Genomic DNA, 19,084 nt, shown 5'->3' with positions numbered 1-19,084 from the left:
CCTTCGGGAGCGTCCACTACAACATCAATTCAGAAGGAATCCTTCGGCTGCTGGAATCCCCCACTTCCAGATCGACGAGTCCGAGCGCGTCATCGTCACTCGACATTTCGGCTGGTCTGACGGGCTCGACGAGTTCGCCCGCGCCCTCGACTCCCCGTTCAGCGTCTTCCATGTCGGTTGGATCCGACAATCTCGCATCTTCGGAGTTAACCTCGTACTACTGCTTGAACTGCGACACCAGGCACGGGCTGGGATCGAGCGACACACCGTTCATCTGCGATGCCCAATACTCATCGGGAGAGGACAGTGTCGACAACATCGTCCAAGGCACCACCCGAGGAGCGGCACACCATCAGGTTTATGTTGCTAATAGGGGAGACGGAGATCGCACCCCCCGTTCCAGCAGGCGAGCCAGTTTTGGGAACAGCGCCAGCAACGACAACAGCGATCACACCATCGCAGAGGAGGAGTGGGCAGTAGCCAAGGCAGCCGTGCTTAACAACACGCCGCTTCCGGCAAGAACCACGGTCGGCACCCTCAACGCTTACCGCTCCATATTGGACAAAAATCGGGAACGACTATCCAAAGAACAAACCGCCCTCGAGAGACGCCTATCTGCGGCAGACCTATCCAGCGAGCGACGAAGAGGTTCGCAAGGAAGCGCCTCTCGAAGTACTCAGGGGGCAGGCAAGTACCGATCAAGACTATCCAGGCTTTCGGAAGATGACGCTAGAGAAATAACGTCGAATTTGACCAAGTCCTTTATGACCACGGACACCGCGGGCATGCCACGGCCAAAAACCGTCGCGGGAGCAACCGCCAACCTCGCTGCATACCTCATCAATCAGCGCCCCGAAGGTTCCATGGCTCAAGCCCACCGAGGTGCCCTAGAAAGTCTCGCGATATTGGGAGATAATCTAGTTCCACGGAAGGAGAAGACCACGTTGCAGGCTAGTGGCTCAAAGCACCATGCAAGAGATGCTCGGGATGAAATCACCCAGAGCAGGATCGACAAAGCAAGGCGACGATGCGCCGCTAGGGAGGAGTATGACATCGATTCTTCGGATGAGAGTCGGGAGAACGACGGCGAGCTCAGGGGAGCCGACTGTTTAAGCTACAAAATCCGCGAGGCGATGCCACCCAGAAAGTTCAAACCCACAGCTACTGACGCTGCCAAATACGATGGGCAGCAGGAGCCGAGGTCCTGGATAGACGACTATTTGCAAACTGTGATTCTGCGAAAGGGGAATCAGATAGCAGCAATGCAATGCTTGCAGCTTTACCTAAAGGATTCAGCACGAGCCTGGTTAAGGGGTCTGCCGAAGGGTTCCATCAATTCATGGGACGACCTAGTAGAGGCTTTTGTTGCCAATTTCCAAGCAACGTACAAAAGGCCCGTCGGGATCGAAGAGCTGCGGCATTGCCAGCAGAAGCAGAAGGAATCGATGCGCGCATACATCGGGAGATTCACCAAGCTCCTAAACGCTGCCGAAGACGTATCTGTCGACAGAGAATCGACGCCTTCAGTGATGGCATTCGACGTGAAAGCTACATAGAAGAACTTGGACGCAAAAAGCCAAAAACCATAACTAAGTTAATGGAAATCGCCAACAGCTGGGCTGATGGCGAGGACAACGTACGAAAGCCGCGACAGCGCAGTGACGATGAAGACGACGACCAGCCGAAGCATGATTCGGGTGGACGAAGGGATCGCCACAAGAAGAGGAAAAACCGCAGCTATGACGACAGTAACCTGGTAGCTGCAGGATACTCTGACCGGCAGGACGATTGGTACGACGACAGACGAGATGATCGGCAGGACGGTAATCGGAACAACTCTGGGAACCGTGGCAATTACAAACCACGACCACAGAGGGCACCCGAACTACCCTACGCCAAGCAGATCAACGCTCCCTGTTATTTGCACTAGTATACTGATTCCAAGGACGGCAAAACAAAGTCAAGCCACCTGCTCAGGGACTGTCGGCAGTTGATTGATATGCACAAACTCATCCAGCGGGCAGGCCAGCAAACACCACCACCACCACCACCATCTCCACCGCAGCATCAAATCCAGCAGGTTCAGCCTCATCAACCCAACAAGGCATTTCCACCACCACGCGGGCAGATGAGCATGATCCATAGGACAGGTGTTTCAAGAAGAGAAATGAAGAAGCTCACCCGAGAAATCAATCTAGCAGAAAGCATCATGGCGAACATCCCTGAGTATGTCGAGTGGTCATCCCAGAATATTACATTCAGCCGAGCAGATCACCCGATGACTATACCGAAACCAGGACAAGCTGCCTTAGTAGTTGAGGCGCAGATCGGGGGGGTTCAAGATGAGCAAAGTCTTCATGGACGGTGGAAGTGGGCTAAACCTGATTTTTCTTGACACAATCAAGAGCATGGGGATCACCATGAGAATGCTAGAGTAAACGGACACCTGTTTTCATGGGATTCTCCCCACTTTACCGGCGTACTCTCTTGGCAAAGTTTACCTGAATGTCATCTTTGGCAAACCCGACAACTTCAGGAAGGAAAAGATCGAGTTTGAAGTCGTGAACTGGGAGTCGCAGTATCACGCTATACTCGGGAGGCCAGCTTATGCCAAGTTCATGGCTGTACCACACTACGCATACCTCAAGCTGAAAATGCCTGGGAGCAACGGGACAAACATTACAGTCTATGGAAGTTTCTCACGCTCGGATAATTGTGATCGAGATTTTCAGAGGATTGCTGCAAAGTTTGGGCTGCGGCAGGAAATCACTGATCTTCCTTCGAAGTCATCATCACGCGACAATAAGGAAGAAGAACGCGTCGGAGGAGCAAAGAAGAAGCCAGCCGACCTCGCTCTTGAAGCTTCGGAAGCACAGACCCCTGCAGCTCAAGCTTCGGCAGCAAAAGCTTCGGCAGCTGACGGTACAAAGGACATAGGAGACAGCAAGACACTAACGATTGCTGCCCAGATCTCTGGTGAAATCAACGATGCTTCGATAACCACTAACGTGGTGGACAAGCCAAAAGATGAGAAGAACCCCTTCCTTGCTTGAGCAATCTAGTAGTGTTTAGTTTCCCCTCTCTTTTAAACAGGGCTCTCCCTTTTTTCTTCCTTTAGTCCCGTGTTTTTTATTATTAATGAGAACTTAAGTTTCGATTCCTTGAAAAGCATTGCAGTAAATCGGAGCACCTACACCGCACCATCAAACACACTGTTTACGCCACCCTGGCAAACAACGGTGCAGCATAGCGCGTGGCAAAAGATCTGCTCCGAAAAAAGCCTCTACGAGTGCTACAGGATGCAAAGTAAACAAGGATATTAATTCTTCCCTCTGCTATAGATGCCTCTACGAGCGCCGTAAATAGCAAGAGTTCGGAAGTACATATAAACACAACCCACGTTCGATATTTTACTTATGGAAATATCAAAGAACAACGGGCTCATTGGCAGAACCACTCCACCCGAAATATTCGGGAGTGGCTGTCGAAACATACATCGGTTGAAAGCAAAGTTGCACACACGACGGGTTTAGCAAGACCTGCAACACGAGCTGATCACTCAAAAGATTTGCTGACCAACGAATATACATACATCTAGACGGGCAATTAAGATTTGCTCCTTTGAAATTTGCCAACGGCATTAACACGGTAAAAGTACATCTACATGTATCTACCGAATGAAAAGTCTCGGCTCAAACAATCCAAACACTTGGATGAAATAGTCAAAATACCTATTTACAAAACAACCTTAACCCCTGAATCACCCTTGCGGAGTTTCCTTTTCTTCAGGTACCTTTGAATCCTTTTAAAGCTTGTCGACAATTATGTTGGCAGGCAATAATACCTTCGGATACAGCGTCTCCTAGTCACCAACTGCGTTGGCGATAGACAGCAGATTCGCTGAGGGATAACGCGCAAGGACAAGGGCAAGTGTAAATCTGGCCCCTGCAAAAACCTGAGCTCGAACCAAGTCCCGAATCTTCTTGGTATTCCCAAACTCAGACATCAGAGTCAGCAGCGTAGGAGGGACTGCATTTAAAGGGAACATCGTCCTCCAAATTACCCACAGGGCTTTGTAGCACTTGTCGAAGAAGTGGTGGACCTGTTGGACCCGATCTTGGAATTGTGCGATAGCCGAAGCCTTCGAGTGTTCCCTCCAGAAAATTTCTTCGGCTGATGATAGCTGGGTAAATGCGTGCACACGCTCGTGAATCCGCTTGTTCTCTTCCGCACGGTTCAAAGCTATGACTAGCAGCGAAATCAATGGAAGATCAGGCAATGTATTTTTGACGAAAAAAGTAGTGAACCCAAGGACCAGGGAACTTACAGTTTAAACTTTCAGTGGCCTTATGCAGTTCAGTAAGAGCGTAGCGCTCTACGTCGGCTGCAATCTCGCCCTTCTTCTTGACGATGGAGGCCAAGGCGTAGGTGCTGCGCAGGTCCTTTTCCAACTGCGTGATCCGATCCTTCATACGTTGGATCCGATCATCTTCAGAAAAAGCACCCGAAGAATCATCAACAAATGCAGGCACTGGGAATACCTGCGAGGAAAAGTGTCAAAAGCATGATGGATCGCTTCGCATCAGCATCAGAAGATACTCCCATCGGGAGAAGTGCAAGTAAAAATATCATAACAAGGGTGTACTAGCAACATTACTAGCACGGAGTTTATTACAAACATAAGTTTTGCGACAGAATATTGTTTCGCATTAGCTCAAAGAGAAGCTTGTTACAAAAATCAAATGGCCTGGGTCTGAGTCGATAAACTGGGGCCAGCCGACGTCTTCTGATACGTCTCAAACGTATCTATAATTTCTTATGTTCCATGCTACTTTTATGATGATACTCACATGTTTTATACACATTATATGTCATTATTATGCATTTTCCGGCACTAACCTATTAACGAGATGCCGAAGAGCCAGTTGCTGTTTTCTGCTGTTTTTGGTTTCAGAAATCCTAGTAAGGAAATATTCTCGGAATTGGACGAAATCAAAGCCCAGGTTCCTATTTTCAGACGAAGCTTCCAGAAGTCCGAGGGAGAGACGAAGTGGGGCCACGAGGTGGCCACACACCAGGGCGGCGCGGCCCAGGCCCTGGCCGCGCCGGCCTGTGGTGTGGGCCCCTCGTGACGCCCCTTGACCTACCCTTCCGCCTACTTATAGCCCTCGTCGAGAAACCCCCAGTACCGAGAGCCACGATACGAGAAAACATACTGAGACGCCGCCGCCGCCAATCCCATCTCGGGGGATTCTGGAGATCACCTCCGGCACCCTGCCGGAGAGGGGAATCATCTCCCGGAGGACTCTACACCGCCATGGTCGCCTCCGGATTGATGTGTGAGTAGTTCACCCCTGGACTATGGGTCCATAGCAGTAGCTAGATGGTTGTCTTCTCCTCATGTGCTTCATTGTCTGATCTTGTGAGCTGCCTATCATGATCAAGATCATCTATCTGTAATGCTACATGTGTGTTTGTTGGGATCCGATGAATAGAGAATACTATGTTATGTTGATTATCAATCTATCTATGTGTTGTTTATGATCTTGCATGCTCTCCATTGCTAGTAGAGGCTCTGGCCAAGTCATTGCTTGTAACTCCAAGAGGGAGTATTTATGCTCGATAGTGGGTTCATGCCTCCATTAAATCTGGGACAGTGACAGAAAGTTCTAAGGTTGTGGATGTGCTGTTGCTACTAGGGATAAAACATTGATGCTATGTTCGAGGATATAGTTATTGATTACATTACGCACCATACTTAATGCAATTGTCTGTTGCTTGCAACTTAATACCGGAAGGGGTTCGGATGATAACCTGAAAGTGGACTTTTTAGGCATAGATGCATGCTGGATAGCGGTCTATGTACTTTGTCGTAATGCCCAATTAAATCTCACAATACTCATCATGTCATGTATGTGCATTGTCATGCCCTCTCTATTTGTCAATTGCCCAACTGTAATTTGTTTACCCAATATGCTATTTCTTATGGGAGAGACACCTCTAGTGAACTGTGGACCCCGGTCCATTCTTTTACATCGAATACAATCTACTGCAATACTGTTTTTACTGTTTTCTGCAAACAATCATCATCCACACTATACATCTAATCCTTTGTTACAGCAAGCCGGTGAGATTGACAACCTCACTGTTTCGTTGGGGCAAAATACTTTGGTTGTGTTGTTCAGGTTCCACGTTGGCGCCGGAATCCCTGGTGTTGCGCCGCACTACATCTCGCCGCCATCAACCTTCAACGTGCTTCTTGGCTCCGACTGGTTCGATAAACCTTGGTTTCTTACTGAGGGAAACTTGCTGCTGTACGCATCACACCTTCCACTTGGGGTTCCCAACGGACGCGTGCTGTACGCGTATCAAGCTAAATTTCTGGCGCCGTTGCCGGGGATCTGAAGAAAAGTTACACCACAAAGATTTCTAACTCCCACGTCAACTAAACGCCAGCAAGTAAATTTCTGGCGCCGTTGCCGGGGAGATCAAGACACGCTGCAAGGGGAGTCTTCACATCGCAATCTCTTTACTTTGTTTTTGTCTTGCTTTATTTTATTTACTACTTTGTTTGCTGCACTAAAACAAAACACAAAAAAATTAGTTACTTGCATTTACTTTACTTAATATCATGCATGTTTTTATTTCACTAGTTAAGCATAATGGAAAACAATAAAAATATGAGAGATCTTTATGAACTTTATCTTGAATTAGGACATGATGTGTTTGAAGAGAGAATTAAAAAACCCATGGAACTTTATATGCATGCTAATGGGAATGTTATTACTATGAATGCTTTGAACACCATTGTTGCTAATGCTATGGAAAATTCTAAGCTTGGGGAAGTTGGCTCTGATGAGCATGATCTTTTTAGTCCCCCAAGCATTGAGGAGAAAATTTTCTTTTATGATTACAATATGCCTCCTATATATGATGATAGCCACTTTGTTGAATTTGCTCCCACTACAACTAATAAAATTGATTATGCTTATGTGGAGAGTAATAATAATTTGCATGAGACTCATGATAAGAATGCTTTATGTGATAGTTATATTGTTGAGTTTGCTCATGATGCTACTGAACATTATTATGAGAGAGGAAAATATGGTTGTAGAAATTTTCATGTTACTAAAACACCTATCTTTTTGCTGAAAATCTTGAAGCTGCACTTGTTTTATCTTTCTATGCTTGTTGCATTATGCTTCATGAACTTGTTTATTTACAAGATTCCCTTTCATAGGAACCATGTTAGGCTTAAATTTGTTTTGAATTTGCCTCTTGATGCTCTCTTTTGCTTCAAATACTATTTCTTGCGAGTGCATCATTAAAACTGTTGAGCCCATCTTATTGGCTATAAAGAAAGAACTTCTTGGGAGATAACCTATGTGTTATTTTGCTACAGTACTTTGTTTTATATTTGTGTCTTGGAAGTTGTTTACTACTGTAGCAACCTCTCCTTATCTTAGTTTTATTGCATTGTTGTGCCAAGTAAAGTCTCTAATAGAAGTATGATACTAGATTTGGATTACTGCGCAGAAACAGTTTTCTTTGCTGTCACGAATCTGGGTCTAATTCTCTGTAGGTAACTCAGAAAATTATGCCATTTTACGTGAGTGATCCTCAGATATGTACGCAACTTTCATTAGTTTTAAGTTTTCTCATCTGAGCAAGTCTGGTGCATGTTAAAAATTCGTCTTTACAAACTGTTCTGTTTTGACAGATTCTGACTTTTATTTTGCATTGCCTGTTTTGTCATGCTTGATGGATTTCTTTGTTCCATTGAATTTCAGTAGCTTTGTGCAATGCCCAGAAGTATAAAGAATGATTGTGTCACCTCTGAATATGTGAATTTTAATTGTGCACTAACCCTCTAATGAGTTGCTTTGAGTTTGGTGTGGAGGAAGTTTTCAAGGATCAAGAGAGGAGGATGATATACACTATGATCAAGGAGAGTGAAAGCTCTAAGCTTGGGGATGCCCCGGTGGTTCACCCCAGCATATATCAAGAAGACTCAAGCGTCTAAGCTTGGGGATGCCCAAGGCATCCCCTTCTTCATCGACAACATTATCAGGTTCCTCCCCTGAAACTATATTTTTATTCCATCACATCTTATGTACTTTACTTGGAGCGTTTGTTTGTTTTTGTTTTTGTTTTGTTTGAATAAAGTTGGATCCTAGCATTCATTGTATGGGAGAGAGACACGCTCCGCTGTTGCATATGGACAAATATGTCCTTAGGCTTTACTCATAGTATTCATGGCGAAAGTTTCTTCTTCGTTAAATTGTTATATGGTTGGAATTGGAAAATGATATATGTGGTAATTGGTATAACATCTTGAATAATGTGATACTTGGCAATTGTTGTGCTCATGTTTAAGCTCTTGCATCATATACCTTGCACCTATTAATGAAGAAATACATAGAGCTTGCTAAAATCTGATTTGCATGTTTGGTTTCTCTAAGGTCTAGATAATTTCTAGTATTGAGTTTGAACAACAAGGAAGACGGTATAGAGTCTTATAATGTTTACAATATGTCTTTTATGTGAGTTTTGCTGTACCGCTTCATCCTTGTGTTTGTTTCAAATAACCTTGCTAGCCTAAACCTTGTATCGAGAGGGAATACTTCTCATGCATCCAAAATCCTTGAGCCAACCACTATGCCATTTGTGTCCATCATACCTACCTACCACATGGTATTTCTCAGCCATTCCAAAGTATATTGCTTGAGTGCTACCTTTAAAATTTCTATCCTCTACCTTTTACAATATATAGCTCATGGGACAAATAGCTTAAAAACTATCGTGGTATTGAATATGTACTTATGCACTTTATCTCTTATTAAGTTGCTTGTTGTGCGATAACCATGTTTCTGGGGACGCCATCAACTATTTCTTTGTTGAATATCATGTGAGTTGCTATGCATGTTCGTCTTGTCTGAAGTAAGGGCGATTTACCACTCATTTAATGGTTAGAGCATGCATATTGTTAGAGAAGAACATTGGGCCGCTAACTAAAGCCATGATCCATGGTGGAAGTTTCAGTTTTGGACATATATCCTCAAATCTCATATGAGAACATTAATTGTTGTTACATGCTTATGCATAAAAGAGGAGTCCATTATCTGTTGTCTATGTTGTCCCGGTATGGATGTCTAAGTTGAGAATAATCAAAAGCGAGAAATCCAATGCGAGCTTTCTCCTTAGACCTTTGTACAGGCGGCATAGAGGTACCCCTTTGTGACACTTGGTTAAAACATGTGTATTGCAATGATAATCCCGGTAATCCAAGCTAATTAGGACAAGGTGCGGGCACTATTAGTATACTATGCATGAGGCTTGCAACTTGTAAGATATAATTTACATAACTCATATGCTTTATTACTACCGTTGACAAAATTGTTTCTTGTTTTCAAAATAAAAGCTCTAGCACAAATATAGCAATCGATGCTTTCCTCTTTGAAGGACCTTTCTTCTACTTTTATTGTTGAGTCAGTTCACCTATTTCTCTCTACCTCAAGAAGCAAACACTTGTGTGAACTGTGCATTGATTCCTACATACTTGCATATTGCACTTGTTATATTACTTTACATTGACAATATCCATGAGATATACATGTTACAAGTTGAAAGCAACTGCTGAAACTTAATCTTCCTTTGTGTTGCTTCAATGCTTTCTACTTTGAACTTATTGCTTTATGAGTTAACTCTTATGCAAGACTTATTGATGCTTGTCTTTAAGTACTATTCATGAAAAGTATTTGCTTTATGATTCAGTTGTTTACTCATGTCATTTACCATTGTTTTGATCGCTGCATTCATTACATGTTCTTACAATAGTATGATCAAGATTATGTTGGTAGCATTGTCACTTAAGAAATTATCTTTGTTATCGTTTACCTACTCGGGACGAGTAGGAACTAAGCTTGGGGATGCTTGATACGTCTCAAACGTATCTATAATTTCTTATGTTCCATGCTACTTTTATGATGACACTCACATGTTTTATACACATTATATGTCATTATTATGCATTTTCCGGCACTAACCTATTAACGAGATGCCGAAGAGCCAGTTGCTGTTTTCTGCTGTTTTTGGTTTCAGAAATCCTAGTAAGGAAATATTCTCGGAATTGGACGAAATCAAAGCCCAGGTTCCTATTTTCAGACGAAGCTTCCAGAAGTCCGAGGGAGAGACGAAGTGGGGCCACGAGGTGGCCACACACCAGGGCGGCGCGGCCCAGGCCCTGGCCGCGCCGGCCTGTGGTGTGGGCCCCTCGTGACGCCCCTTGACCTACCCTTCCGCCTACTTATAGCCCTCGTCGAGAAACCCCCAGTACCGAGAGCCACGATACGAGAAAACATACTGAGACGCCGCCGCCGCCAATCCCATCTCGGGGGATTCTGGAGATCACCTCCGGCACCCTGCGGGAGAGGGGAATCATCTCCCGGAGGACTCTACACCGCCATGGTCGCCTCCGGATTGATGTGTGAGTAGTTCACCCCTGGACTATGGGTCCATAGCAGTAGCTAGATGGTTGTCTTCTCCTCATGTGCTTCATTGTCTGATCTTGTGAGCTGCCTATCATGATCAAGATCATCTATCTGTAATGCTACATGTGTGTTTGTTGGGATCCGATGAATAGAGAATACTATGTTATGTTGATTATCAATCTATCTATGTGTTGTTTATGATCTTGCATGCTCTCCGTTGCTAGTAGAGGCTCTGGCCAAGTCATTGCTGGTAACTCCAAGAGGGAGTATTTATGCTCGATAGTGGGTTCATGCCTCCATTAAATCTGGGACAGTGACAGAAAGTTCTAAGGTTGTGGATGTGCTGTTGCTACTAGGGATAAAACATTGATGCTATGTTCGAGGATATAGTTATTGATTACATTACGCACCATACTTAATGCAATTGTCTGTTGCTTGCAACTTAATACCGGAAGGGGTTCGGATGATAACCTGAAAGTGGACTTTTTAGGCATAGATGCATGCTGGATAGCGGTCTATGTACTTTGTCGTAATGCCCAATTAAATCTCACAATACTCATCATGTCATGTATGTGCATTGTCATGCCCTCTCTATTTTTCAATTGCCCAACTGTAATTTGTTTACCCAATATGCTATTTCTTATGGGAGAGACACCTCTAGTGAACTGTGGACCCCGGTCCATTCTTTTACATCGAATACAATCTACTGCAATACTGTTTTTACTATTTTCTGCAAACAATCATCATCCACACTATACATCTAATCCTTTGTTACAGCAAGCCGGTGAGATTGACAACCTCACTGTTTCGTTGGGGCAAAGTACTTTGGTTGTGTTGTGCAGGTTCCACCTTGGCGCCGGAATCCCTGGTGTTGCGCCGCACTACATCTCGCCGCCATCAACCTTCAACGTGCTTCTTGGCTCCTACTGGTTCGATAAACCTTGGTTTCTTACTGAGGGAAACTTGCTGCTGTACGCATCACACCTTCCACTTGGGGTTCCCAACGGACGCGTGCTGTACGCGTATCATCTTCCTCGATGAAACCTGCTCAAGGAGCTGGCGTGCAAACTTAAGGGCTGACGTCTTGAAGACGCTTAAATCAATGAACCGCCCGTCTTGCTCTTTCGGCAGCTCCTTAGACATCTCTTCGATATCAGCCTTGAAGCCGTGACCCATCATAAGTTGGAAGGCAAGGAGGGCACCATAGGTACGCGAAGCGCGTTTGAATACCTCGATAACCTCCTTGGTGTCAACCGTGAAGGCGTCGACCAACTGCCCCAGAGTTTTGTCTTGATTAATCTTGGGGAAGATCATCGAGTGCATCCGCGCCATGGCACCTTTTCCCTTTTCGAGAAGCTCTCGTGTAAGCTGGTGGGAGGCGAGAGTCATTGACACGCCGTTGGCTGGAGAGTTGTTTGGAATTTTGTCCAAGGCCCTGGCGGGGATGTCGGTAGCTTCTGCAAGAGAATGAAATGGAAATGATCACTGACAAAAGATCGAATTTACAAGTGCAATAATCGACAGAGGAGCATGAAAGAAATTACCAAGCAAAGCCAAGGAAGATTGACGAAGGAGTTCATCCTTTTCGGCTGCCCGAGCTTCGGCAGTCAGCCTGGATGCCTCCTCTTCCTTCAGCTTCTCCTTCAGCTTGCCCAGTTCCTCCTTCAGGGAGTCGACTTCTTGGCGAGCTTCGGCAGCTATCTTGACCGCGCCATCCAACTTCGAAGAACAAGATTTAACTTCCTTTTGAAGCCGAACCTTGTCCGCCTCTAGAGAAGTGAATTGGGAGGCGAAGGCCTCCAAAGAGGATATAACGTCTCGCAGGTCCTAAAGGAAAGAGGATGTTTGAAGAAGAATCATTAAACAAAGTACACACCGGGAAATTCGCGTTGTAATCAAAAAGGACTTAAAGAAGGAAGAGGCATGGCGGCAGTAGTCGAAGGGACATCTTTCCCCTTAGAAAGGGAGGAAGCTGTCGATACCTGAGCCTCGGGGGCTGCCTTAGGAGCCGAAGCTTCAGAAGCCGCGACGTCCGGTGGAGCAGCGCCAGATTTGGCTTTCTTGGACGGAGGTTCAATGAAGCCTTCGTCGCTACAAAGGGAAATGATTGACAAAAGTTGTGAAAGAGATGCGAGAAGAAAAAAGACAAAATATGAATTCAGGGGAGAAGGTGCTTACATATCAAAGAGATCATCTTCATCGGCAAAGCCACCGGTCGATCTCTTCGCGGGTGAAGACATGGTCTCCTCCACAGCTGCATTAACAAAGGCATCACGATCAGCGTCATCATCACGCACTGATCCCTCTGTGTCGCAAGCATCGTCGGCTGAGGAAGGAAGATCGGTGTGGACAGCTTCAGAATATATTGGAATATCGTGTTCGCTCTCTGAGCTTGTGTGCTCGACAGTATGAAAATCAACAGGGACTAAGGAACCTCTTCCCTCAGAAGTATCATTCGACGAATCATGCAAGTCTCCAGAAACTATGGGGATCTGTCGAAGAAAAGAACAAATGAGAACAATAATAATTATATCGACTAAGTGGAGGCAGCGTAATAAGAGTATGAGGAGGAAAATTACCTCTGATGGTGGATGATCGGCATCAAGAGGAGTATAAGAAGATATCAATGGGATCGAGTCTTCCTGGCTGAAGAGGTAAGTCGATGGACTTCATCAAGCAGCTCCTTTTCAGACAGTTCAGCGATGTTTATTCTGGTTTCATCCTTTGGACCCGAATATAACCACATCGGGCGAACTCTGGCCATGACTGGCTGGACTCGGCGTTTCAAGAACAACGCTGCCACCTCTGTGCCGATCATAGTTTGACCATCAGCCTCTTTGATTCGAAGGAATTTGGTAAACAATTTGTCGGCTGCTGCCCTTTCGTCGGGAGAGAGAATGTTCTTCCAAGAGTCCTTAGGCTTGGCTTCGAGGACGTCGGCAAAGCAAGGAAGCTAGGACTCGGTTGTCAAGGAATCTTTGACATAAAACCACTTCAGTCTCCATCCTTGCACGGATTCTCTCATTGGGAAACTGAAATAGTTAACCTCTGAACGAGCCACGAACCCCACTCCTCCGATGACAAAAGATCCATTACTACTGATGTACCTCTTAACATAGAAGATCTTTTTCCACAACCCAAAATGGGGCTCAATGCCCAAGAACGCCTCACAGAGGGTGATGAACACGGCAACGTGAAGGATTGAGTTAGGGGTGAGTTGCCACAGTTGGATTTCATAAGTCCGCAGAAGATGGTGAAGGAATTCATGGGCAGGAAGCAAGAGACCCCGATACAAGAACGACAAGAACACCACGGAAAAACCAGCAGGGGGATTGGGCCGAGAAATCGCACCTGGGAGGATCACGTTCCCTTCGTCGGAGGAGATTAACCCGATGCTTCGGGCCCTCTTTTCATCACGCTTCGTGATGGAGGACGCTAGCCAATCCCCAGGCTTGGCTATTGAGCCTGGTGGCACCGGTGGCGCCGGCGCTGGAGGAGGAGCATCTGAAACGCTCCTTTTCGGAGCATTCGAGGAGGATTTGGCGGCGGCGCCAGCGCTAGTGGAGCTGGCAGCGGCGGTGAGGTTCTTCTTCTTCACCATCGCGAGATCTGGAAAGGATCGGAAAGGCGGTGGTGGCGGCACAACGGTCACAAAGGGAAGAAGAAGGAGAAAGGCAAGAGGATACTACGACAAATGTGGGAGGAGATCATAAATCTTCGTCCCTTGGAGATTTTAAGAGGGGAGGAACTTGAGGACTGCGTGGGCACGTGTCGTTGTTGCCAGTTTATCAAGTGGACCTTTTTGCCGTTGATGGTTGCAGAAATCGAGGAGGCGTCTTGGTAACTACGCGTGAAGGGCGGATATTGCTTAAAAATAGGGCCAGACAGAGAAAGGATGGGCCCAGCGGGTCGCGTCTTATCAGTCAAAACCAAGATGTCAGTAAAATGTCATCGATGACGTCGTGGAAAATGCTCAAAGCACTCGAAGGAATAAAAAGGTATCGGATGGTGCACTTGAGTCTATGCACAGATTGCGAAGCATCTGCACTTAGACTCGGGGGCTACTCCCATCGGGAGCGCTGACGCGCACCCGACAGAATGAGGAGTCGAAGAAAAAATTTGAAGAAAGAGTTGATTAATCAGCTCGAGTCCGCACCCGGTTGCAAGCACCCGCGCTCAGACTCGGGGGTTACTCCCATCGGGAGCGCGTGACGCGCACCCGACAGAACTTTTTTGCACTCCAGGATCATGCCCGGGGACTTGATTCTGTGTAGAGTAACGTTGTTTTGCCATCGGTAGTTAACCAACAAAAGTTTGGCACGTTACTCATTATCCCTTGCATGCAGAAAATATATCGGATGACCGATGAAGACTTGCAGAAAAACTTCGGCAGAGCAAAATGTTCGAGTGGTACAACTTGAGTCTACGCACGGATTGCAAGCATCCGTACCTAGACTCGGGGGCTACTCCCATCGGGAGCGCTGACGCGCACCCGACAGAAGGAGATGAAGCTGATTCAAGATGAACAAGGACAATCAACGAGAAGAACATCAGAAGGAGATATGCTTCAGTCTCTACCCGAACTATGTTCGGCTAGACACTCGGGGGCTACTGACGTGGGCATTACCCTTCGGGTAACCGACATTGCCCTATCCTGTATTAACTAATTGGAGGCCCATAAAGGCACTTGGAGGCAAGGCGGGCCACCTAGATGGCGCACCAGAAGATTCCTTGGCGGGCAAGACAAGGAAGTAGCCGAACAAGGAAAGATTAGATTTAAAACTATTGTAAACCTAGTCGTACTCGGTTAGACCTCTTGAGACCTGGCCGCCTATATAAAGGCCAGGAGAGGGGCTGCCGAGGGACAATCAATCTTAGCAGTCTTAGCCACCAAAAAGTCTAGAGCTAGGTCGCCGTAGCACTTAGCCTCTCGACGAGATCTCAGCCGAACTATTCGGCACCCCAACGTAACCCAATATCTTCATAATCAAGAACAGACAGGCAGGACGTAAGGGTTTTACCTCATCGAGGGACCCGAACCTGGGTAAATCGCTCTCCCCGCTTGTCTGTGAACCGATGTCTCGTGTCAGCTTACAGGATTCCGTCAACCCTAAGCCCGAATCGGAGGGCATTGCCGAGGAGTACCCTCAACACTGTGCTTTGCTACCAGGCAATAACAGCATGTGCGCGTGTGGCCCACTTCGAAAAAGCCCACATGCGCAGAGGCCACAACACCCCTGCTTGGCTACCATCCAGCGAGATTCCCCTTCACCACCGCGATTAGCAATTGATCCCCCTCACAATTCACAGAGGCCACAGCCCCCATGCGCAGCAAGCACCACCCCACCTTCTGCCGTCGGAACCTGCGCAGACGGCACCACCAAATCCTCGCAACGGGAGCTTGATGGGAGGCTGTGGCTTTCCAATTGTAGTCAACGAGAGCTCGATTTGGAGACCATGGTTCTCCAATTCAAGTCAGGGCGAGCTCAATGGTTGGCCATGGCAGCCCAAATCGAGTGGACGAGCGCCTCTAGCAGTTCACCAACCAGTTCGAACCAGGTCGTGTTGGCGGACCAGATCCCGCGTCCTCTGGCCAGCGGACGACGCACGGCTGTGGACGACGTCGAATCAATGGATGTGCGTCAGGAGCTTGGACACGGTCCAGCGAGATTCGGCCATGGACGGCTGCGACTGCGGGGCTACCAGCATCGTCCGCGTCCTCGGCATCTCAGCGCCTGTCACAGCCGGACCTGGTTACCGCTGACGTCCATGCCGGACGGCGCCGCGCGAGCAGAGAGGCGCGGCCCGGCGGATGAGCTCCGGGCCGGTAGCCGATGTGCGGCTGTCGACGGCGAATGGTAACGCGCGAGCAGAGAGGTGCGGCCCGACGGACGAGCTCCGGTCGGTAGCCGATGTGCGGCGGTCGTCGGCGACGCACGGTGGTGGAGTGGGGGAGCTCCTGTGGCTGCCGGCAGCGAAGCAACGAGAGGAGTTGCGAGGGCGTCGTACGGGCAAGGTCAACGCTCTCCAACAGCCCGCCTTGCCCCTTTCCACCGCAATCTGTTAGCTATAAATTTTGGTTTTATCTGATGATGTGAGCGCGGTGATGTGGGATGTGGAGGAGGACCTGACAACAGCACAAACAGACGTTTAGTGGCTGTTAGCCGATCTAACGGTGCCGATATGCATCCAACGGTAACGAGCGCATGCACACGTATCCACCTGATCACCAAATCGACTCTCATTTAGTGTAAAAGCGGTAGTCTCCAAAGCATTATCTACAAAAATATAATGGCATCATTTTATTTTATATCATCATTAATCCAAAAGGTTTGGATACGTCTTTCGAATACTCCATCATAACTATGGTGTTCCAAGAAACATGAGTTGTGGAACAATTTCGTAACTCTCTTAGATGTTCGTTAAAACTCGTAATTCAAATATTTCCACCATGATCCAATCATAGATATTTGACTTTTCTATTACGATGATTTCCACTTCATGTTGAAATTTATTTGAATCTATTCAAATATTTCAAACTTCTTCCTCATTGAATAAATATATCCATATATATACTCAATTCATTGTTGCTCGTTCAACTCTTGGCATATGAACGATATTTCAGTCATTTTCTTTAGAAAAGATTTGCAAGTGCCAAACGATTCAAAAATCAAATGACTCCAAAAATCCATTTGCATGGAGTTTCTTCATGCGTTCCTTTCTAACATGACCTAAATGGCGGTTCCACTTATAAGTGGAATTCAAATCATTTGCCTTATGGTATTTTAACGTCAGTGTTATGCATGTGTGTTTCACCATTAAGATTTATAATAACTTATCCATCATCCATGGAGTAAGGTCATAATTTGAACAACTCACTGTTTTCATTTGACCAGAGCAAATAACAAGTATTAAGTTCTTTATTACATATCTGAAGGGCTAGGTAGAATGCCAACGACGAACATAATAAAATTTTATTTTGTTCTGGACGTGCATTATTACCACATTTCTCATCAGTCACTTAGGCCATTGTATTCTTGTATTGCATTGTGTTGTATGATAACTCATACCAACCAATATGGTACAAATACCCAAGAACTTCATTGTGTGACCAATCAAAGAATACATTCATAACATGTATATCATCTATATACACCTAAGCTAGACTTTCTAGTATTTTCTTTCTTTGTGCCAAAATCCTTTTGTAGTTTCTCTTTCGACTTTCCTCATATTTCTGAAAACACTTCAACATCAATAACTTCTAGGCTTGTTGGTCAAATACCAATAACCTTGAGGTTCGCACTTTGAAGTTGATCATCACATGACAAGTGTTCCGGATTTCACTATTAGTAATGCGATGAACAATTTCACTCATTATTTTACCCATCAAATCATGAAAACTTCATTATGAAGCTACTATGGCTTACATGGATATGCGAATAATGTTAGTGCCCAACTAGTTGGAGGATCAGGACGCCTAGCGTCTTCAACCTTCGTACATTCCCATAAAACTTATGAGTTTATGTAGTCTCGCTAAATTATATTCTATTATCTTGTAATAAGGTCTTAGATATCACATATATCTCACACCATGCTTATTTCTGAAAACAAACTTTTCAGCTCCTTGCTTTTCAAGCAGATTTGAACATCAAGTTTCACGGAGACAAGATAATTTTAGATACTAATTAGAACCATTGCTTTTCGAATCAGTAATTTGAGGATTACCAAAAGTTTGCTATAGGACTTAATAATTTCTCGATTCTTTAATAATACGGTACCAGTCCGTAAAGTTACTTGTGAGACTCAACAGTATTTCTATCTCAATTACAAGTCTAGCGTTAAGAAGAAAACAGATGCCAATTCTACAAAATTTAATTCAGATAAAATTTAGACTTTGTTCAGGATAAATTTGAGTTTACTATTAATTCTTAAATTAACTAGGTGAACTTCCACTCAAAACAATATCCCTCGCATTGTCTTAGTGATTACACGAACCAAATCCATTACACCAAGTCCAATCATCACGTGAGATGATGTAGTTTCAATGGCGAACATCAACATGTTCATCATATCATCTATATGATTCATGCTTAACCTTTTGGTCTTCCGTGTTTCGAGACCATGTCTGTACATGCTAGGCTCGTCAAGTCAAACCCTAGTTTCCACATGTGCAAATCTGGCTTGCATCCGTTGTATGCACACGTTGAGTCTATCACACCCAATTCATCACGTGATGCTTCGAAACAACGAGTCTTAGCAACGGTGGTAACTAAGGACGAACACTTTATTATCTTGATTTTTAGCGAGAGGGATCATCTTATAATGCTACCGTCACGATCTAAGCAATATAAGATGCATAAAAGGATTAACATCACACGCAATTCATAATGTGATATGATATGGCCCTTTAGTCTTTGCGCCTTTGATCTTCATCTCCAAAGCATGGACATGATCTCCATCATCAACGGGCATGATCTCCATCATCGTCGGCGTAGCGTCAAGGTCAATAGCGCCGTTTTCATGGTTGTTCACCACGTGTAGCAACTATTACAACTACTTTGAAATAATACTACAACATGATATATAAATACAAC

The sequence above is a fragment of the Lolium perenne genome, chromosome 5 (genome assembly GCF_019359855.2).
Source record: "Lolium perenne isolate Kyuss_39 chromosome 5, Kyuss_2.0, whole genome shotgun sequence".
NCBI lineage: Eukaryota > Viridiplantae > Streptophyta > Magnoliopsida > Poales > Poaceae > Lolium > Lolium perenne.
This window is presented reverse-complemented; position numbering follows the sequence as displayed.